This window comes from Castor canadensis, chromosome 3 (assembly GCF_047511655.1).
Source record: "Castor canadensis chromosome 3, mCasCan1.hap1v2, whole genome shotgun sequence".
Taxonomy (NCBI): Eukaryota; Metazoa; Chordata; class Mammalia; order Rodentia; family Castoridae; genus Castor; species Castor canadensis.
Genome location: NC_133388.1, coordinates 129718220 through 129741728, shown reverse-complemented (window position 1 = coordinate 129741728; position 23509 = coordinate 129718220). Strand labels below are relative to the sequence as shown.

The 23509-nt window shown below is 38.5% G+C and overlaps 1 protein-coding gene across 11 annotated transcripts in view; it reads left to right on the top strand.

The window, feature by feature from the left end:
* The window catches only part of Fam110b (family with sequence similarity 110 member B), a 135672-nt gene that overhangs the window by 90211 nt on the left and 21952 nt on the right, over positions 1-23509 (top strand). For 5 of the 11 annotated variants that reach the window (XM_074068646.1, XM_074068647.1, XM_074068651.1 and 2 more), the window contains one exon: positions 1442-1616. The exons of the other annotated variants lie outside the window; for them this stretch is intronic. The gene's annotated coding sequence lies outside the window, so the exon portion shown is untranslated. The remainder of the gene's footprint in view (positions 1-1441; positions 1617-23509) is intronic. 11 annotated transcript variants of the gene reach the window in all.

Below are 23509 nucleotides of genomic sequence, written 5' to 3'. Positions count from 1 at the left end.
CATTAACTAGATAAAGATGGTTTTTGACAGTGCAAGTTGGAATTGTACTAGAAAGGAACATTGTAGTCCCACCTGTTCTCTAAGAATTCCAACAAAACCTCTACAACTTGAGGGTGCTGAAGAGTTTAAGGAAGTTCAGTAAAGAGGGTTATAGAGCACCTGAGAAAAGGCTGGATGCCAGAGAAGAGTAGAAAACAATCTATTGAAACAATAAATAAAAATGAAATGTAAATAAGCCTTTTTACAAATGAACCATTATCTTGGTCATACTTTTTGTATCAGAGGATGGAGGGAAAGACTGGGGTATAGAGTGGAACTGAATTAAAAATATAGTGGTTATCAGTTTTTTAAATAGCATATAAAATTTATTGTGTTAAAAGTCAATCTGCTTACCATCTTCTATGTTGAAAGATAATATTTTAACTACTTTTGAAATTATTCCATGCAATTTTTCTATTAATCTTTATTTTTTATGTGATAGATGTTTTCAAGAAGTCCTTATATCTCATTGTCTTCTATATTATTCTTTACATGAAATTGCACTAAAATTGCTTCAGGTTCCATGTTACCTAAGATTGGAGAACAAATTCTCCAGCAAATTCTGTAGCCAGATATACCTGGATTTTATCACAGCCCTATCACTTAACAGCAGACTGATGTTGCAGGCAAGCTAGTTACCATCTATAAGCTTCAGTTAATGCAGAGTTGTGTGGCTTAAGTGAGACAGTGGATACAATGCACCTACTATCTACTATTGTTTGTTGACCTAATTTTTATTACATTTAAAAAGGTGATTGAATTATTTTTATGGTATTTTTTTTCACTTTTCCTATACTTTGATGCCCTTTCAACTCCAAATGTTGGTGCAAAGCTTGGGAATTTGGTTGTTGTTGCCTCAGCATAAATAAATACAAAATACTCTTGCAGCCCATTGAGTTAGAACAATGTCTAGTGGATTTTAATTCTGCCTAATCATTATGCTTTCCTTTTCATGGTTCCAATCAGCACATATTTCAGTTGCCGTGCTTTAACTCAATAAAACCAGTTCCCTAACACCAGAGGTCAAATTTAAATTACCATGATATGATAATTGTCACTGCATAGAGTACAAACCTCATAGTTAGTCCTCATTCCACAAATCAGTATATAAATGGCCAGTGCTTAACCATGATCATATCAGTCATGCATCTGTGGTCATCGCTAATTCAGTCCACACACAGATGGAAGGGGTGTGGCAGTTTTGCCTCCTTGTTTCCTTGACTCGTGAAGTTTTACAAAACTGGATACTTAAAAGAGAGAATTGGCCAATGAAGCTGAAAGTAATGTAGGAGAGTAATGAAAAGTAATGATGCTGGAAGTGAAATTTGAATCAAATGTGTGTAGAAGAAATAGCTGACAGAGGAGATATTGATACTACCATCGTTCTCCATCTCGTTCCTAGAGACTCTAAACATGCAGGAGCAACTGAGCGAAGGCAGACTCATCAGCTCATGATTGATGGAGGTTGTGTCACAGAAGGATGAAGATATCCCAGAAAAGTGGTATCATCAGCAAACTGTACATTAAAGGAACTCTCAGAGACAGATACTCAGAACAGGACATTAAAAGCAAAAAGGGTGAGATGAAAACTGGCCCAGACTTTGTAAGGACAATTGGCCAAAGCATAGGAAAAGATGTTCATCCCGTATATGCTCTATGATGGGTATATAAAGCAGGCATTATCCTAGCTCTTCATAATTCCTTACAAAAATACAAAAAAAAGTCAGTGTGTTTGTTAGTTATAGTATTTTAAGTTATACTGCTCATTCTGACAATAAGAGGTTTAAAGTTTTGACAATTTTTTTAAAGATGACAGACCAATGATCACTTTTGCCATTCACTACAAATTGAACAGTTTTAGTTTTATATGGTTATTTTTATAGTCAACTCTCTGTAGTGAAAAATGGACAAATCCTGTTGCCATGTGGACTTTATATTACTAAAAAATGTAATCACAGATACTCTTTGCTATTGTCAGTATTTTCAAGTATTTGGTTAGCCTTTTAAAGGTCCCTGTTGGTATTTGTGGGTGATTGGTTAAAGGACCCTCCTATATGGTTGTGGGATACCAAACTCCTCAGATACTGAAAGTGGTGTAGTATTTGAATGTAACCTATGTGCACCCTCTTGAATACTTTAAGTCACCTCTAGATTACTTTTAATACCATGTAAATACTAGGTAAATGGTCGTTTACTGTAGTGTTTAGGGAATAATGGCCAGAACAATGTCTGTACATGTTCAATATAAATGGAAGTTTTTCACCAAATTTTTAACCCACAATTAGTTGGATTGGTAAATGGAGAATCCACCATTCAGGAGGGGCAGTTGTGATCAATGATACCTTGTTGCTTATAGAACTGCTTTGGCCTTCTAATATTTGTTACTTTTACTTTTCAAGAAGTCCCTAAATTAAGTATTCTGGAGGCTCACATTTCTGTGGCTCTTTTTAGTGAAATACATTTTGCAACATTAAAAGAGGGCTCCACAAGTACAGGCAAATAGCCAAATTGTTGCATTATTCAGAACAAGTTCTAATGACAGTTTTTGTCTCTCGGGGGTAAGAAATGTAGTTTTGTTTGCTAGTTTCAGTCAACAAGCTGTGGGGTTCCTGGTGTATTTTGAAATATGCATCCAGAATGTTTTGATTTTGAAAAGTTTAAAATAATTAAAACCTGTGTCATTCAGCCTTGTAATACATCCCTATAATTTAAAGCTTGCAATTGGTTGATTTTGAAAGATGTTAGTATAATGAATAATACAAAGAGTCTCTGGATATTTTTAATTCATCAGATCCCATGCTGTGGTCTGTGTAAGAGAAAGGAACTGTGACTACAGTTTGGGAGTTGGTTGCCAGGGCCCCCTTCATGCCCACAGTGGATACCGCATCATTGCACTGTGCTCTGAAGGGCTCAGACCAACAGTATGCTTGGTTACGTACAGTAATGAAAAGCCTTGTTCAGGGAATGTTTGTGCTGTTAAAGATTGCTTTAATCATGTACGGGGAATGCAGCTGACTTAAACATACCTCAGAGTAAATCTCAGATTGAGAACTTGGACTTTCTCCACTGTTTTTGCAACTTTTTTCTAACGTGACTTCCAAAGCCAACATGGAATGAGGCAACAAATTGGTTTTGTTCTTTTAGGGTTTAGCTTTCTTTGTATACATGTATTTGTATTTAGTTTTTTAAGTTCTTATTAGCCTTACTTCCACCCTCAAAAACCCCCCTGAGTTCTTACTCAAAAACATTTTGGTCTGCATCTGAGGTGTAGACTACAGAAGACTAAGCAACTAGAAAATGCAAGTGAGAGTAAGAAAGGAGTCAGAAATGTTTCCTTGCTAATTCTTACATTTGGTTTGTTTTTACATCCATCCATATTCAAGGGCAATTTCAGGAATAGGAAAAGGAGAGGAAGAAGTATGAAGCTTACCCAGCTCACACACATGTGAGACCTTCTGAATGGTTGGAGGTGACAGAAAGACAGCTGATGTTACTTCCCTACAGCTTTAACCTTCAGCCTGACCTAAACAAACAGAAGGAACCTCTCCATGTGCTCCACTGCCCAGTGGGGCTTTCTGGCATATTCAAGACAGTGGATGTCTTAGAATCCCTGTTGTTCCTGCCCCCAAAGTCCTATAGCAGTCCGTTGGCCTGGTGCCCTCTGCTCCAGGACAATGAATAGCAGGGCTCCATCACTACCCCCAACCCCCCAAGTGTGAAGCTCAGGGGAGCAGAGCCTTCTCCACTGCAGACTCCTGGCTTCAACTTGTGTTTTGTTCCTCATCCTACTCTGGTCTAGCTTCATATTAGTCCACTTCCTCAGAAGGCTCCATCTGCCTAGAGTATCTACCCCTCCTTCCACTTCACCACTTAGTGAGCTGCAGTTAAAATGTGAAAGAATTTTTTCCCACCCATCCCAGGAATTTCATTACATTTTCACCTGGGTTGTAGAAGTAAGTTACTCTTAACAGCCATGGGAACTCTTGTTTGTGGGGTGCCCATTGTGCACAAGGCACTTGACAAACATCATGTCAACCTGCCCAACAGTGCTGTCCAACCCAATTACAGGCCTAGTAGAGGAGGCCATCTTGCTCAGGATGTAGCTGGTAGTGAATAGAATTTGGATTAAGCACTTTTTCCTCATTTACCTCTTTTATAGTATATCACACTGCATTATTATAGTCTGCCTACTGCATTTTTACCTTCCCCACTAGAGCTTGATCGCCTCTGTGTCTTATCACTCCCAGCCCACCCCAAAGATACAGCTCCAGACTTGGCCCACAGCCTTTGTACCATAAATAAGTGTTTACTGAGGGCCAAATGAGTGAATGAATGCAAGTTTGAATCAGTGATCAGGTAGTTATAGAGGAAGAATTCAAGCAACAAGAAAGACTAAAATCCAATTTGACAATTTTAACAGAATAGCTATAGGAATAATTTTCTTCTGTACAAATTTGGTCATGGTGAGAGTCTACATAAATATTACTTTTTAAGACTCCAGGGCTTAATTTACTTATTGGTTTTAAAGAAAGGAACAGTAGCTGTTCCTAAGAACGGCACTGAAAATGATGGTTTCCTTTTCTATGGTGTTAATCCTGTCCAGACCGCTTACTGCTTGCCAGTCAGGCAGAGTGAGGGCAGTTGGGAAGGGAAAGCCTGTTGGTATCTGGGCTGCTCACACTCCTTCCAGCAGTGCTCCACTGCCACAGTTGTAGAAGGGTAGACAGGAAGGTCAGGAATCCTGGACAGTGGCAAGGTGCCAAGGATGCCTGTGGGGAACCCAAAAGGCCAGCGGACATTCCCAGGGCCATCAGAATCACAGAAGGTTGCAGTATTGCCAGAGCAGGCAGCCTGCCATGGTTTTTACCCTTAGACTAAGTAATACCCTACTGTCTTGGGGCTATTAACCTGCCTTTATTTCTATGCAACTACCTCATTATGGGAATGAGTTTGGGGCCTGGAGAAAACAGCTTACTGCGACTTACTCAGAAGTGGCTCAGAACAGAGCCAACTGGAAATTTTGGAACACCAGTCCCTGTATGTTTCCTGTGATGGCTCTTCTCTATCATTACCTACAACACAGGGGAACAGAATTCCCTCAAAGATTGAGTTATGGGATGCCACAAAGACCCAAAGCTTCCACCACAGAAGTAATTTGTGATTGGAGCTAATGGAAATTCATTCTATTTATTTAGTTTTTTAAAAAGTAATTTGGACTATTCAGAATTATTTATTCAAGAAACCCTCCAAAGTAGATGACTTTATGATGGTACTCGTTTGTTCTGGCTGGGGCAGGTGGGAATGGAATGCACTCACTGGTGTAACTCACTCAAACCAGAAGTGCTGCTGAGTGCTTTGATTTGAAAAAGAAGAAAATAATCTATTTTATAGGTAAGAGTTAACTGATGACATTATTGTGCATTTTAAATAGTAGAAAGAGAAAACAAACTAGTTAAAATGATTAAAATTTAAAATTCTTCAGAGATTCCAAGAGTGAATCATAGTTGAAAATTTAAAACAAATGTTGCAGTTGTTTATGTATAATGGATATTTAATTTGAGTTTAAGTAAAAGTAACCATATTTCAGTGGTATTTTATTTAGTAGCATTCTTTTTCTTATCATTTCTTTCTCTTCTTTATTGTAAATTGATAATTTATAATTGTGTACATTTTGGGGGCACAAAGTGAAGCTATGATTTATGAATACAGTGTGGAATAACTAAATCAAGCCAGTTGACATACCCATCACCTCAAATACTTTACATTTTGAGTGAGATCATTTGAAATTTACATTTTGAAATGTATAACAATCTGTTATTAGCTATGTTCAGCCTGCTGTGCAATACAACTCAGAAAACAAAGCATTTTCTCTCTATGTAACTGAGATTTGGAGCCCTTGAATAAGTATTGTTTTTCTTCTGGAAAAATTATTTCAAAACTTGATTTCTGCTGCATTGTTGGCCAAGTGTTCCACTTCCTTTATTCTTTCAAATGCAGATCAACAGGGGGTAGAAAATTAGGTTAAAATAACCACTTTTTTTCATTTTTGAGAAAAGTTCCACAGAAAGACAGCTATGTATAAGGCATTTAACTTGTTACTTGAACAATAATGTTAAATTGTACCAAATACCTTAAGGAAAGATACAGAGAGGCAACACTGGTGGCCATCATTCTTCAAATAAAGTAGCTATAAAAGATGCTATAGAATAGATTCCAAATTACCATAGGCCAAACATAAAACCTTCTATATGCTATTTTAGAACTTTATCCTTCTAAAGATAGCATTATAATTGATCTGATTGGATATTGTTGCTTGATTATGGTGATTTGTAAATTTTATGTCAGGAAAAATATTATACTTTTGAATAATGTAAACAGATTAACCCTTGTAAAAATAATTTTATGGTCACGCACCTGTAATCCTAGTTACTAAGGAGGCAGAGATCAGAAGGGTCACAGTTTGAAGCCAGCCCAAGCAAATAGTTCACAGACACTATCTTAAAAAAAAAAAATCACAAAAAATGTCTGGAGGCATGGTTTAAGGTATAGGCCCTGAGTTCAAACCCCAGTACCACCACCAATAATAATAACAATAATAATAATAATTTTTGTATTTATGTACAAGTCTGTGTATTTCTTACAAATGTGCAAATTAGTGTGGCCTCCATGTCAACTCTCATTTACCCATATATTTAAAAAATAATTCTGAGTTCAGAAAAAATCCATATGGCAGCATGGAAGTGTGCGCATTACTCCTGAGTTCTCTCAGTGCTTTCTTATTATAAGGCCTACATTTAAGGTGAAGTTCAAATTTTATTTGCTACATCTTTGAACTTAAAAGTAGGAATTGTGAAATAGATTAGAAGTTGGAATAATTGTGAAAGGACTGGGGAGTTGTGAATTACTACCTAACCACCTGATTCCAGGTGGAGTTGAAATCTAAAAAAGTAGACATGATTGGCAGTGTTTATGTTTCCTATAGTGATCCATGTAACGGTCAGTAGATACATGAAACTACCTCTAAGAGGAGGTGGTTCCAGGACCCCTCAGATCCCTGAGTCCATGGATGCTCATGTTCCTTATCTAAAGTAAGACTTCCCAAGTCTGAGTTATGTCAGTCTGTACCTTGAACATTTGTTTTAGAATTAGTAAAATGCCACTCATCCTGGAGCTGAACATCACCTGGGTGGTGATCAAAGTTTCTCACAGTATAGGATGGCACTGCAGGTCTGCTGTGCCAGGCCCTGGGCTTTCCCCAGTGGGCTCTGCCATGTTGATTTGCAGCCACAGCCTGATCCTGTCCTGTTCCATGAGTGCTGGTTTCCATTAAACCAGAATAATTTCTAGCAATGTGTTTCGAGCAGCAATCCCGAATGAATTATCTGACTTTATTATTTTGAGGTATCTTTAATAGTTTTCTTTCAAAATAACTGATTTACTCCATTTGGGCTGCTATAACAAAATGCTGTCATCTGATGTGTTCAACAACAGATATTTACTTCTCAGTTCTGCAGGCAGGGAAGTCTAAGTTCAAGACAGACAACAGCAGGTTTGTTTTCTACTGAAGGCCCATGGCCTGGTTCATAAGTGGACATCTTTTCACTAGATCCTCACAGTATAGAAGGGTAGAACTCTGTCCTTTTCAGCTCCTTAGAAGGGCATTAATCTCCCCTAATCACCCACCAAAGACCTTGCCTCCTAGGGTCATTGCATTGGTGATTAATTTCAACCTGGGAACTTTAGGAGATCACAATTCAGACTATAGCAATAAAGAAAGAAAATAGTGACTGAGAATGATTCATTAATGAAAAGGTATGTACTGGCCATAGATCTTTAATGACATTTCATAGGTCTTCCTGTCTGTAATTGCTTTAGGTTCATTCTTTGCAAAAACTTCATGAAGAAGAAAAGCAAGATAAATGTCAAAGGAGAGCATAGTTTCTTCTCAGTGTCACGTCCTCTTTAAAAGGCCTGGTACTCCCTCAGCCCTTTTCCCCTTATTTTGGTATGCTATGTTTGAAAGTAACTCACAATTGTCCTGTCATTAGTGCCATCTGCACACTTAATAAGTTTGCTCTGGTCTGATCTCTGGGTCTTTAATAACCATGTCCTATCCCTTAAGAAAAGAAAGACTCACTAATAACTCAAAGGCTAATATTTGTATAGGGAGATGATATTCTCCTGGCTTATTGCTGTGATATGAGGCAGAAGTTCTGAGAGATTCCACCTTTGTCTTATCACCTATCTATAGGAAGGGATTTTATTGATCTGAAACAATTGTTCCTACAACCCACAGTTGCTGTTCCCCCAAGGATCAAATAGATTTATATTGAATAGTTCATGGTAATGATACAGGAACAAAATAGATATTCTATAAAGTTGCAGAATTTCTTTTAAAAGTTGTAGTTACATATAACACTCAAAAGTACATATCGTTATTCTTGGGTGTGTTCATCCCTGACACATTGGCTTCGGTTGCTTTATGTTCTTGATGACGCTATTCCACGTTCATCTCATGAACCCCAGGCATATAACACAAGGCTTCTTCTGGTGACTGAACCACCAGGAAGGGATTGTCCTTCTTACTTACCCGAACGAACAGGTAATTTTGACACGGCAATCCCACCCTTTTCTGCGAGATATGTGTTTTAAGAACCCCACTAGATGCCTGAAACCACAGATAGTACCAAAAGTATGAAATACTGTGTTTTGTCCCATACATACATACTAGGACAAAATTTAATTCATAAGTTATACACACAGTAAGAGATTAGCAACAGTAGCTAATATTAAAATAGAATAATTGTCACAATATACTGTAATAAATGTTATTTAAACTTACAAGTTGTTTATTTGTAGAATTTTTCATTTAACATTTTTGGACTGTGGTTAGCCATGTATTAGTGTTCTCCTGTATTTGCTGGCGTGCTGGTGAGAGACCAAACACTAGGTGCAGATGGAGTGTTCAATAAGGGTGAGTGATCGAGATGAGCCAGACACTATTTTGAACATTTGTGTCTATTCATTTAATCCTCATTTCAGAATCCTAGGAGATGAGTAATATCTCTTCTTACAGGTGGATAAACTGAGGTACAGGTAACTTTTAGTAACTGCTGATGGACATTGAGCTGTTTCCCTCTGATGGAGGGTAGCATGGGAGATTGGCTTTGCTAGAATCAGGCTATAGAATGTACCAGTGCTTTAGGCTCCCCACACATACACACCAATTCCTCTCTATTAGAGAGTTGAGGGGTTTTGTTTGCTTGTTTGCTTGGAGGTACTGGGTTTGAACTCAGTGGTCTGTGCTTGCTAGGCAGGTGCTCTAAGACTTGAACCATGCCTCTAGCCCTTCTCGTTCCAGTTATTTTGGAGAGAGGGCTCTCTTTTTGCCCAGGCCAGCTCCCTAGCTGGGATGACAGGCATGCACTACCATGCCCAGCTTTTTTCTGTTGAGATAGGGAAATCTCACAATTTTTTTCCCCCAGGCTAGCCCAGAACTGTGATCCTCATAATTTCAGCCTCCCATGTAGCTTGGGATGATAGCACATTCTACTGCACCCAGCCGTGGGTTGAGATGGAGTTTCTTGAACTCCTGTACATCCCCACCATGCCCCAGGCTGGTCTCAAACCACAATCCTCTAATATCAGCCTCCCAAACAGCTAGGATTATAGGCATGAGCCACCAGTGTCCACCTTGTTTTAAATTTGTAATTAAATCACCTTAAATTCTAGAGAAATCCACTTTTCTCAGAATCTATGACTCATCTTGGCTAACACAGTTCTAAAATAATTTCATTATTCATCTGTTTGTGCCCCCTCTTCTCTACCCCCTGCACCCCCACTCACTGATTCCTGAAAGACTCCTGGCTCATTTTCCACTTCTTTAGCACTGCCATTTGTCTAACCATTGACATTTGGCATCCTCAGACAGTAAATCCTCTGTGTGCACATGTGTGCACACATGAACTAAAAGCAGATCAAGGGTTGCATTGAAATATGGCTCCTTGGGCCTGGCCCACCACTGCCTCTTGTTTCCATATACCATTGCTACACAGTAGGTCTTTGGTGACACAGTTCATATGCAGATATTGAGAAGTATATTACACTGAGTACAACTTAGTGCAGGTGAAAAGCTAACCTTTCCTGATAAAAAGGAATGTTAGCGTGAAGCAGAGTAGCACAGTCATGAACTGGGGCTTGGGAGTCAGAAAGGCCTGGGTAGGGGTCCTAGCTCAGCATTGACAGCACTTTGATGGGTACTGTCACTTATTTAACAGATACTTATAAACACTGTGTGCCAGCTACTGTATTTAGGTCCTGGAGATACAGAAAACAAAACAGACCAAGGCTGGCCAAAGGAACTGAAATGCTAGTGAAGAGACAATAAATACATGCATGAAAAACTCCACCTTTCATGTTATAGAAATCAACCACTTCTGACCAATGCCATTATGGTCCAAATCCCTTGGTTATTGCATTTGCCTATTGACTGGTCCCTGCTTCTGTGCAGGCCCCTGCAGCCTGTTGTCCACAGAGACCAGAGAGCTCCCAGAATCATGAGTCCCAGCTGTCTGGGCCTCATAGCTGCTCCATTTCATGTGGAGCTAGCCATGGTCCTTGGTAGCACTCACACAGTTGAGCCTGTTAGCTCTCGCAACTTCCCTCCATGCCAGCCACACATGTATTCTCTTGTCTTTTCCCAACATCTCTGTGATTACTCCTTTTCTTCCTTCAGATGACCCCTTTTCCATAAGGCCTTCCTTCTTTGGCATATAGAACAGTGCTCAAATATGGAAGGTGCTAACTTATCTTTTCAACTTACAAATATGTAGTCCAGATATATTCTGTAATACTTTTAAAAGTTCTGTAGCCCATTGGTGGAATAAATTAACCTATTTTAAAGGTGCTTGGAATCTCCTTCCTCCCAGACATAGAAATTTAGACATCATGATAGTAAACCTAAAATTAGGTGAACATTTACCTTCTTAGAAAAAGGCAATAAAGAGACAAAACCACAGTATATCTCATTTCAGACTTTCAACTCCATTGAGGACATGGAGACTGAGGACAGAGCAGATTTTAGAGCAATGGTTTGTTAACTCAAAACCATCTGAAGCTTCTCCATAATGGCAAGAGCAGGGCCTTGTGGACTACTTCCAGGATTCTGAGCTTAGTTGCTGCTCAAATCTAAGAAACACAGTGAAGCCAGAGCATCTCTCAGGACCTCCGGGGATGGCTGAAAGCCAAGAGTTTCTTTTGTGGCAGGTTTACTTTAGAGCCTTTTTGTGCAACTCCATGCACAGCCTCTTAAGCATTTTGGGGGTGGGGAACAATAGCAGGTAAACCAATTAGTGAATCTAGTCTCTCTGACTCAGTAAAGCGGAGGGCGGGCTGACTACCTGAGAAGGGTTAAGGGTCCATGGCATCCGATGTGGTACTTTCTTGGTGGCCACTGGAAGCAGATACAGGAACCAAGAGAACTTGTTTCAAGTGTATTCCTCAGGGGTTGCTAAAGAAAAGAATCTGAGAAAACGTAGAAAGGGAAAAGCTGCAGAGAGCTTAGCTCCACTGTATGCATAAGCACAGAGCCAAAGAACAACCACCCAGAGCAGGTTAGGCAATTTGCAATAGGCCTTCCTTCCCATGCTTCAATTTCTCCTTTGGCCAAGTGGTGATTAGAAGGTGTCACTCATGGAGCCAGATTGCCTTGTTCCCATTCTAGCTCTGCCTCTTTCTGGCATAGGTAAACAAGCATTTTTTCTTGCACAAATCATTGAACTCCCTAAAATATTGGAGACTCAGTTTCTTCATTTGTAAAATGAAGAGTAATCATAACCCCTCCCTCATAGAATCATTGTAGGAGTTCATGTGTTAATATTTCTTACAGTAATTCTGACCTATAAGTTCTCTCCTGGTGTTATTTCTGTAATTATGTAGCATGTACCTAATTAACCATAGTCTGTCTTTACATCCAGAAGCCATTTTCACAATTTTTTTATTTAATCTGCATTAAAATTAATAAACTAAAGACTTAAGTTCTCTCTTTTAGAAAACAAAGAGTTTAAATATGATGGGGAGGGAAATGCTTGGTTTTTTGGTATTGCTGGTGATACTAGGTTTGAACTCAGGGCCTCACACTTGCTATACAAGCACTATACCACTTGAGCACCTAGCCCTTTTTGCTTTAGTCATATTTCAGGTAGGGTCCCTGTTTTTGTCTGGATCATAATCCCCCTACTTATGCTACTCTCGTAACTGGGATTAAAGTGTAGACCGCCACACCTTTTTTTATGGATTGAGCTGTGGTCTCATTAACTTTTTGCACAGACTGGCCTCAAACCATGATCCTCCCAATCTGTGCCTCCCAAGTAGCTGGGATGACAATCTGTGCCTCACAAGTAGCTGGTGTGAGCCACTTCACCTGGCTCAAATTTGGTTTTCTGTGTTTAAATTTTATAGTATTTCAGGATATCATTTTAAAATCAAATCAAAAGGCAGCTGTCTTTATACAATATTGCAAAACCTCTCAGCTTCCAAAAATTATCAGCAAGATTCTAGAATAAGATCTTTGCATGTGAAAAAGGGATCCTGTATACACAAAGGTCATTTGCTTCAGATTTTAAAAAATATGTCTTTTTTTTTCTTTTATTATTCACATGTGCTAAAAAATATGTCTTTATTAACAATATTATCATTTCTGTATTTCCAAGGGACTTGCTTCCATCTGTTCTCTGTCCTCCTCTCTCCACCAACCTTGTTCTGTGACTCTGTCTTCATACAATTGATAAATGAGTCCTTTCTGTCCTACAGTGCCAGTCCTAGCTAGTCAGCAGGGCAGATTGATACAGCCAAGAAGCCAGTATCAGTCACCTCTCAAGAGCCTTTCCTGGGTCCCTCCAGGCCCAGCCTGAATTGCTCAGTGGTAGTGATCATGTTGCTACTTCAGTTTAAGAGAACCTCCCACCTTCAATGTGTGATCATCCTTAATATGTTATCAGACTTCTCATTCTCGTCCTTGGTATCTTGCCTTCAGCAAGAATTCTAATAAATCTGCTTAACTGGAATCTCCCATCCCTGACGTTTCCTCTCAGTAATTTTTAATCCACTGACTGCTTTCCTGCTCCTTGGCTATCTCCACTGGTCTCTGCTGTATCCAAAATAGAGTCAAGATACCTCCAGCAATGTTCTTTTGACTGAGTATTGCCTTGGCTATTTGTGGCCTCTTGTGTTTTCATATAAATTTAATGGTAGATTTTTCAATCTCTTGAATGAATGTCATTGGAATTTTGATGGGAATTGCATTAATCATGTAGATTACTTTTGGGAGTATAGACATTTTTACTATGTTGATTCTACCAATCCATGAGCATGGGAGATGTCTCCACTTTCTATAGTCTTCCTCAGTCTCTTTCTTCAGAAGTTTATAGTTTTCCTTGTAGAGGTCTTTCACATCTTTTGTTAGGTTTAACCTAGGTATTTGATTTTTTTTTTGAGGCTATTGTAAGGGAATTGTTTTCATATATTCTTTTTCAGTTTGTTCATTATTAGTGTATAGAAATGCTAATGATTTTTCAATGTTGATTTTATATCCTGCTACCTTGCTGTAGCTACTGATGGTGTCTAGGAGCTTCTGAGTAGAGTTTTTTGGGTCTTTAAGGTATAGGATGATGTCGTCTGCAAATAGGGTTATTTTGACAGTTTCTTTACCAATTTGTATTCCTTTTATTCCCTCTTCCTGCCTAATTGCTCTGGCTAGGAATTCCAGTACTATGTTGAATAGGAGTGGAGATAGTGAGCATCCTTTTCTAGTTCCTGATTTTAGAGGGAATGGTTTCAGTTTTTCTCCGTTAAGTATAATGCTGGCTGTAGGTTTGTCATATACAGCTTTTATAATGTTGAGGTACTTTCCTTCTATTCCTAGTTTTCTTAGAGCTTTTATCATGAATTGGTGTTGGATCTTATCAAAGGCTTTTTCTGCATCTATTGAGATGATCAAGTGGTTTTTGTCTTTGCTTCTGTTAATGTGGTTTATTACGCTTATTGATTTTCGTATGTTGAACCACCCCTGCATTCCTGGGATGAAGCCTACTTGGTCGTGGTGAATAATCTTTTTCATGTGTTGTTGAATTCGGTTTGCCATTATTTTGTTGAGGATTTTTGCATCAAAGTTCATTTAGGAGATTGGCCTATAGGTATCACAATACCTGACTTCAAACTATATTACAAAGCAATAACAATAAAAAACAGCATGGTACTGGCACAAAAACAGACATGAAGACCAGTGGAACAGAATAGAGGACCCAGATATGAAGCCAAACAACTATAACCAACTTGTCTTTGACAAAGGTGCTAAAAATATACAATGGAGAAAAAGCAGCCTCTTCAACAAAAACTGCTGGGAAAACTGGTTAGCAGTCTGCAAAAAACTGAAAGTAGATCCATGTATATCACCCTATACCAAAATTAACTCAAAATGGATCAAGGATCTTAATATCAGACCACAAACTCTAAAGTTGATACAGGAAAGAGTAGGAAATACTCTGGAGTTAGTAGGTATAGGTAAGAACTTTCTCAATGGAACCCCAGCAGCAGAGCAACTAAAAGATAGCATAGATAAATGGGACTTCATAAAGCTAAAAAGCTTCTGCTCATCAAAAGAAAAGCTCTCTAAACTGAAGAGAACACCCACAGAGTGGGAGAAAATATTTGCCAGCTACACATCACACAAAGGACTGATAACCAGAATATATAGGGAACTTAAAAAACTAAATTCTCCCAAAACTAATGAACCAATAAAGAAATGGGCAAGTGAACTAAACAGAACTTTCTCAAAAGAAGAAATTCAAATGGCCAAAAAACACATGAAAAAATGCTCACCATCTCTAGCCATAAAGGAAATGCAAATTAAAACCACACTAAGATTCCACCTCACCCCTGTTAGAACAGCCATCATTAGCAACACCACCAACAACAGGTGTTGGTGAGGATGCGGGGAAAAAGGAACCCTCTTACACCGTTGGTGGGAATGTAAACTACTACAACCACTCTGGAAAAAAATTTGGAGGCTACTTAAAAAGCTAGACATTGATCTACCATTTGATCCAGCAATACCACTCTTGGGGGTATACCCAAAAGACTGTGACACAGGTTACTCCAGAGGCACCTGCACACCCATGTTTATAGCACTATTTACAATAGCCAAGTTATGGAAACAGCCAAGATGCCCCACTACTGAAGAATGGATCAAGAAAATGTTGTATCTGTACACAATGGAATTTTATGCAGCCATGAAGAAGAACGAAATGTTATCATTCGCTGGTAAATGGATGGAATTGGAGAACATCATTCTGAGTGAGGTTAGCCTGGCCCAAAAGACCAAAAATCGTATGTTCTCCCTCATATGCAGACATTAGATCAAGGGCAAACACAACAAGGGGGTAGAACTTTGATCACCAGATAAAAGTAAGTGTACACAAGGGAGATGGATAGGTAAGACACCTAAAAAATTAGCTAGCATTTGTTGCCCTCAACGCAAAGAAACTAAAGCAGATACCTTAAAAGCAACTGAGGCCAATAGGGGAAGGGGACCAGGAACTAGAGAAAAGGTTAGACCAAGAAGAATTAACCTAGAAGGTAACACACATGCACAGGACTTTAATGTGAGTCAATTCCTTGTATAGCTATCCTTATCTCAACTAGCAGAAACCCTGTTTCTTCCTATTATTGCTTATACTCTCTCTTCAACAAAATTAGAGATAAGGACAAAATAGTTTCTGCTGGGTATCGAGGGGGTAGGGGGGAGAGAAAGGGGGCGGAGTAGGTGGTAAGGGAGGGGGTGGGGGCGGGGGGAGAAATGACCCAAGCATTGTATGCACATATGAATAATAAAAAAATAAAAATTAAAAAATAATAGAGTCGAGGTCTTCACTGAAGTTGCTTTCCCTATCACAGTAGCTCCTGAATAAAACCTCTTTTTATTGCCAAGAGAGGGGGACAAAAACTCTGCATATGACCACCAGGATGGAAATCACCCATATTTCATGGCTCTCAGATTTCAAATGCTCTTTTTACAGGAAACTGGTCATCTTTTTTTTCCCTTAGGGTAAGGGAGACAAAATGCCAAGTGAGGGTACTTATCAGAAGATTAACAATGAGAAATTTCTTCAGGCTAGCTTTGCTAGAAGTGACTTCATCAGTGACTGATAACTTCCAAGCAGGGTCTTCTCATGGAGGCTGAGATGTGACTGTGGCCATGACCATAGTACTGGGAGCCGAGAGAGAGAACAGTCAGGAGAATGTTTTTACTCAACACCTCATACTTTCACTTGCAAAGCAACAGGGCTTTGTAGCAGCATCAGTTGTAAACATCTCCCAGGACACTTGTGAGTTTAAAAACTCCAAAAGTTCCCTTTTGAACCATAGAAGCACTGTTTGAAAAACTGCCCCTTTTTATATGGACAGCTTTAGGAGTCAGTTTGGGGCAGCCTAGGGAAAACTGTTTCCATTTGCTACCATAAAACAAATAACAACAATCATAATGATAAATTTAAAAAAAAACATTCAACCATGTTTGTGCTTCTAGACCAACAATCTCACTTTTAAATTCTAATTTCAACATTGCCTACAGACATTATTCTTATGTGCTACTTTATACATACAGAATTAATATTATTCATGATCTTTCTGAAGAGCTGGGACTGCAAGATCCTTTAGCAGCCAAAACACAAACACCTTCTTAGTCCTTCTCCGCCTGCCCACTAACTCAGGGTGGCTAGAGTGAAATCCAGGGTGAAGCTAGTCAAAAGCAGGTAGCATTGGAGAAGCAAGTGGCATGCATGCCTCTGTTAACTTGTTTTCTTTTCATTTGAGTTCAGGGCATATCTCAGTCAATTCCTGCTGCTATAAACAAAATGCTTTACACTGAGTAATTAATTTAAAAAATAACAGAAGTTTACTACTCACATTTGTGGAGGCCAAAAAGTCCAAGGTCAAGGGTCCAGCAGATGTGGTGTCTGGTGAGGGCTACCTGCTTCATAGATGGCACCTTTTAGTTGCATCCTCACAAGGCCAAGTAAACATGATCTCTTAAACTTCTTTTATAAAATCAATAATCCTGTCCATAGAAGTGGAGCCCTTACAATCTATTTACCTCCTTATGGTCCATCCTCTAAATATGATTGTGTTAGGGTTAGGCTTTAGCATACAGATTTGGGGAGGAGGTCACAAATATTTAGACCATAAACCACAGCACAGGGAATAGTGAAATGTGAATTTTCTGTTGTGAGAGAAGATCTACTACTCCAAATAACTTCTTTCTCATTGGCATGATTTTGAGAAAATGCTTTAAATATATTCTTTCCCTTTTCTTTGGATCCTTACTATCTTCTTGTTGGAATTGCCATAGAATATATCTAGGCCATACAAAGGGCTATAGTTCTTCCCACTGCCTTATTCACAAACATTCTTCAGGGTGACACCATTTCCCAGGCTGGCCTGTGGAAGGAGAACTGGGGATACCTTCTGCCTTTTGGCACCCACTGTACCTGAGCTAAGTGCATTATGTGTGTTATCTCACATTTAAGTTCTCAGCAATCTGGTAAGGTTGGTTAAGATTACCGTTCCTTTGCTATCAAAACTCAAGATTCAGGTTTGGGTAAATAACTTGCTTCAGTGATAGGTAGCCTGTAAGCGACAAGAGTCCAGGGTTAAGCCAAGGTCTGTTGGACTTCAGGTTCGTACTTCCATTTGAGCTATGACTGAACAAGTCTGCAGAAACCCACAACCCAGACATAAGTCTCTGACTCTGTGACGCCAAAGGCACCTTCAGCAAAAGTGCATGGGCGAGAAAAGGCACATGAACAGAGTGTATTTAAAGAAGACAGGTAAACTGTTTACAGGAGCATACTTTGTCATTCGATTGGATATACTGTGTACAGCATGCTGCCTTCTTACTGAGACTGCTTTGGGAACCCATTTTATGTGTTACTTTTCATCTTCCTCACCTAGCTTTGTTGACACATTATCCTGTGGACTAGTGAAGAATAATGAGGGTTGCAATGGAGGATGTAGGAATAAAAGAATAACTCCACTGACACCCATTGTCTAGCAGGAGAGATTCCAAACAAGGCACATGAGGAAATACCTCTGGTATTTCAACATATGAACATCTTTCTCTGTAATTTATTTTTGTAATGAAACATAAGCTTACAGATTGCTGAATCTCATCCCAGAAGCGGCTGCCCCTCCAGTGCAGATAAGGATAAGTGTTGGAGAGCTGCAGGGTGGGACTCCAAGCCTGGTTGTTGAGGCTTTGGTTTAGTGCCCAAGAGCTGTGTGATACAGTAGCTCACATCTTCAGTTCATGCTTTTGGGAGCCATGAAATTCCCAAGGTGAGAAGACAAAAGTGGCTATAACTGGGCTTGATACGAGACACTCAGAACAGGGTTATTGAAATCCCCAGGGAAGTGGCTGGAGTCAGAATCTGCTGAGGCCCAAGCCCTCCATGGCCAAATAATACCACATGAGGTGAGATTTTTGTGGGTTAGTGATGTGGAGTGCCCTGTGAGAGGCATCAATTTTGAGGACGTCTAATATAAAACTGTCTTGGGGACATAGGAGATATGTGTCTTCTAGTTCCTCTGCTTACTTGGATATTTGAGAATATGGGAGATACAGAGATAAACGGCAGAGACATCTTGATGACTGTAGAGTTTGCTTACCTTCTAGTACAAGTAGACGAGTTCAGTTCGGGTAAGGTTCATAGAGAAAGGTTAGCTCCAAAGGTTAGCCCTCTCATCAAGTGATGAGAGCCACTGCTCTAAAGAGATGCCATCTGAGCAGAGGCCCATTGCTCTCCTTCATCCATATGCAAATTAAGATGCACTGGCTGCATCTTAAATGTCTCATTAATATAACAGTGTAAGAGTGCCTTTGATGTATTGTCATGTGGGTCCAAAAGTCTGAGAGAGTTCATCAAAGAAAGGAAAGGTTTTTGAGTGTTAGTTAAATATTCACCTCCCAGACTCCAAGCGTCCATCCTAGAATATCTGTACATAAAGTTTGTATCTAAAAATTTGAATCTGTATTGTATGCAAAACAGATAGTCATGTTTTAACTTATTTAGGGTTGATTTCACCCTTGAGTTTTTATTACGAGCTTACTTTTCAAGTTAACCTTATGATGGTATAACACAACTGCATTCTCTAACATTCTTATGTAATACACCATGTGCATGCTTCTTTTCTTATAGAAAATGTACTTTCTCTTGGTTAGTGGCCTCTTTTGTCTTTTGTCTTATTTTCTAATATACCCAGAGTCCATTTCCCTCCATGTGCCTTTGCCTTCCTACCATATGCTCTGAGTAACGCTTCACATAATTTCCCATAACCGTCCTTCCTGGAGCTCCATTCCTGGGTTGGTTTCTAGGCCAGCTCTCTCCCAGCTGCCCAGCCGTGGCTGGGCTTTGAATTTGCATGAACATAATGCTAGAACCCATCTGGCTGCTCTTCTTTGATGGCAAATCCTTTTCTTTCTAGGTTTATTCCCATCTTACACTCTTTTTAAGCTGCCTGAGTGAAAGTTACCTGGGAGGGATATTTTCTGAATCCCTGTATGTGTACAAGTGTCTTTATTTTATCCTTGTGTTTAAAGTGTTGTCTAAACATAAAACTGTAGATTAATAATCATTTTCCCTCAAAAAATCATTTCCCTTAATTTTGAAGATATCAAGGACTGCTCTTAAATAAAGAACTATTTCCATTCCTGTGTATGCTCTGCATGTGTGTGCTTTTCTCTCTAGAAGCTTCTTAAGCTCTCTTTGTCCTTGACATTCTGAAATTATACACTGACATGCCTTTTTATGGATTTTTTGGGTTTTTTTTCTTTGTTCTTTGTACTGATGATCTGGTTCTAGATACCTAGGTTTTTCTGTCTTAACTTTTTAAGCATTACTTCTTAAATTTTTTCCCTTCAATATTCTTTGTTCTCTTCACCTAGAATTTTTGTTTCTTGAATATTGAACCTGCTGGATGGATCCTTTAATATTTATTAATCATTTTACTCTACTTTCTGGAAGACTTCCTTGTTTTTTCTTCCTACCCTGCCACTGAATTTTGTGTATCAAGTATATTAATTTCTAAAGCTTATTTTTGCCTTTTTGGTTTTTTTTTAAGGCGCATTTAGTTTTTATTTTAGAGCTGCTATAATAGCTTCACTCAGTTCTCTGGACAATTTCATAGGTCTTTTGAAGTTGTCTTCAAATGTACTTTGAGTATCTCCTTTTCCTGCTGGTCCCTTATCTTCTGTTTGATTATTTGGTCCTCTGGCTTTCATGTTACAGACTCAGCAGCCCATTAACACTTAAAAGGGAATTCTAGGATCTCAGTGTGTGATGGTGGGCAACTTTTTCCAGATTGGAACCCCCTAACTTTAGTAGTTGTCCTTCCTAAATCATACTTTCCGAGGGCTGATCAGTTTCTTCTGAGGAACAAAAATTCCTTCCTAGAAAGTGGTATGTCTGACTCCCAGCCAAGAGCTCAGCAGAGGGCAACTGAGAGTCCCATCAGGGGCCCTTCACCCTGGTCCTGCTTTCAACCTGCTCTTTCCACTCAGGGTGCAGACAGAGGTAGTATGGGGACCTTGACAGCCACTGGGGACCTGAGGGCCACCACTGCTATATTTGGAGTTTCAAGGCTCCATATTTTCAATTTTGTTTCTAACCCAGCACTCTAGATCTCTCCTCCTAGGTTCTGCCTCTTTGGGGGACTGTACAAAGCAAATGCACCCACTTTTCACTGGAACCTTCCTCCAGATAGCTAACCTAACCCTTCCACTCCCCTGCTAGCTTTGTTAGAGCTCATTCACCTACTTTATTTCTCTCTCGCTCCTTCTACTTCTTTTTTTTTTAACCATATTCTTATTTTAATGGGGTTTTGGGAATGATAAACTAAAGAAGCCATGCTACCATTTTGAACCAAAAGTAACATTTGAGTCTTTTAAAAATATATATTAAATATGAATGTATTTTTATTCAAATGATAGCATTCAAGCTCCTTAGCTAATATTCTGTATATGGTACTACAATCAATAGAACCCATTATGCAGAAAATGCTGGATTCTGTAATATACAGACATGATCTGGTAAAGACTTTATATACTGATAGCAATTACAAATTATTTGATTTATCACAACTTCTGCTTTATAAATAGTAATTGAAAAGGAATTTGTCAGTTGTGCCAGACTTGTTTTCATAGCTGTCCTAATCCTAGATATTGAAATACAGTTTCTTGTAATGCATACTTTCTCTGGAAGACAGAATAAAAGCAGATTTCTAAGCTAATTAAAAGTGTTTGTGACAGGAACTCAATTTAGTTCTATTTATACAGAAAATGTGTTTTTCTGATTCTTTAGAAATGAGGAAGATAAGCATAGGAAAAAAGGTCATCTTAATTTTATAATTTTTTTTGCATCTGCTTATCTTCCTCGCCTTGTGTCTCTTTTTATTTATTTCAATTTCTTGTTTGGGAAATGCTGATTATTTAATAAATGTCAGTATAGTAGAGGAGACAAAGGGGAAGGCCAGGCTTCCCAGGAATATCATATTGTTCATTAGGTTAAATAATTTGAATTGGACTCTATTTTCCCAATTAGAGGCCGTGTTTACTGGCAGAACCTTCCCTATTCTTTGGGGCACTCAGTCACCCCATAGTAAACTGTTTTGATCTAAGTGGATGTCTTAAAGCCCCTTGTTACTATGAATTTTTAAGCCTCATGGCTTCCTTGATAGCAGAACACAAGGACCATGGCTACAAGGAGTTTTGCTGACTCCGCTCTCAGGTGGCATTGTCTAGCAGATACATTTCAGCCTCAAAGCCAAACAGATTTAATAGACTGGTTATAAATAGAGATGGGCTTCTGTGTTACCCTACACATGTAACTTTTTTTCAAGGGTTGTTTTCATTATCTTTATTTACAGTCCTTAAATCCCACACCCTAAATGATGTGTGCAAAGGGAGGTGGAAAGTAGGAAAATGCATCCTAAATTCACCTAGGCATTTTGAACAGAATAAGAAATGACAAATGTCTTTTGTTATTTTTTAACAAAAGAAAAAAATGGCCTTTTTAGCATCACTGATACTTAAACACACTTTCACATTTAAATGGAACTTAAGCTTTCAAAATATTTCTTTTTAATCACTTTACCCACATCTATCCTAAAATGGCTATTTAAAACACAGAATTCTTGAAGGAGACTTAGGAAATCTCAAATATGTTATCACTAAGTCTTGTACTGCTAAGTAGATTGCAATAAGACTGGGATATTCTACAAAGAAAAACTCCTTTTACGTTTGTAGTAAACTAAGAAGTCAGTTCTGTGAAAAATCCTTTTGCTTTGATGCTAATTTTTTTTTATCTCTTAACTAAACACACTTTTAAATAAAGCACTTTATAAAAAAATCTCTGAAATCTGAAATTGTTCTGTTCAGGTTAATGAAATTTTTACTTGAAAATATTAGCAAGGAATATTTCAGAGAGCACTATGAATGTATTAAATCCCTTTTGTTTCTAAGCTCATCTTCTCATATACTTCAACTTCCTGTCCTCATAGTCATGAATAATTTCATGTAGCAGTGCCTTTGGATATTCAATTCATGCCAGATCCTGAACCATAATAAGGGACAATAAATTTTCAAAGGGGGGTGGTTATAGTTTCTGAAGCAATTTGAGAAGCACACGCCCATCTTTTTATTTTGAGGCAAAGATTTGAGCCTCAGTGACAGATTTATCAGTATTTTTTCTTCTATGGATCACACTTTTGTGATCATCCACCCAGGTCCTAAAAAAAGTTTCTCCCCAAACTTCTGTAGTTTTATGGTTTATATTTAAATTGGTCTTTGATATAATTTTTATGTACAGTAGGATGTATAAAATACAAATTCAAGGTTCATATCTTTGCCTGTGGGTATCTAATTACTTCAGCACCATTTGTTGAAAAGTCTATTCTTTCTCAGCTGAATTGCTATTGCACCTTTGTCAAAAATAAGTTGATGTTGCTTGTATGAGGCTATTTCTTGATTCTCTGTTCTTTTGATCTATGAATCAATCCCTCATCATAAAACCCAGTCTTGATTACTATAGTGATATAAACATATAGATATATAGATATATATCGCTATGTATATAGTAAGTCTTGAAATCCAGTAGAGTGATTCCTCTCACATTATTCTTTTTGGAATTGTTTTAGCTGTTATAGTTTCTTTGCCTTTTCATGTAAATTTTAGAGTAATCTGATGTATGTTTACAAATTATTGGTGGGGAAGTTTTGCTTGATGCACATTCTTTTTCTCTCTCATATTCATTTAGCTTATCTTTCTTATGCCACCTTACTCTTTGTTATGTGTCTCTTCTGACATTCTGTATACATAGAAAACCACAAGGGATATATGAAACTTTATATAAATAAAAATCCT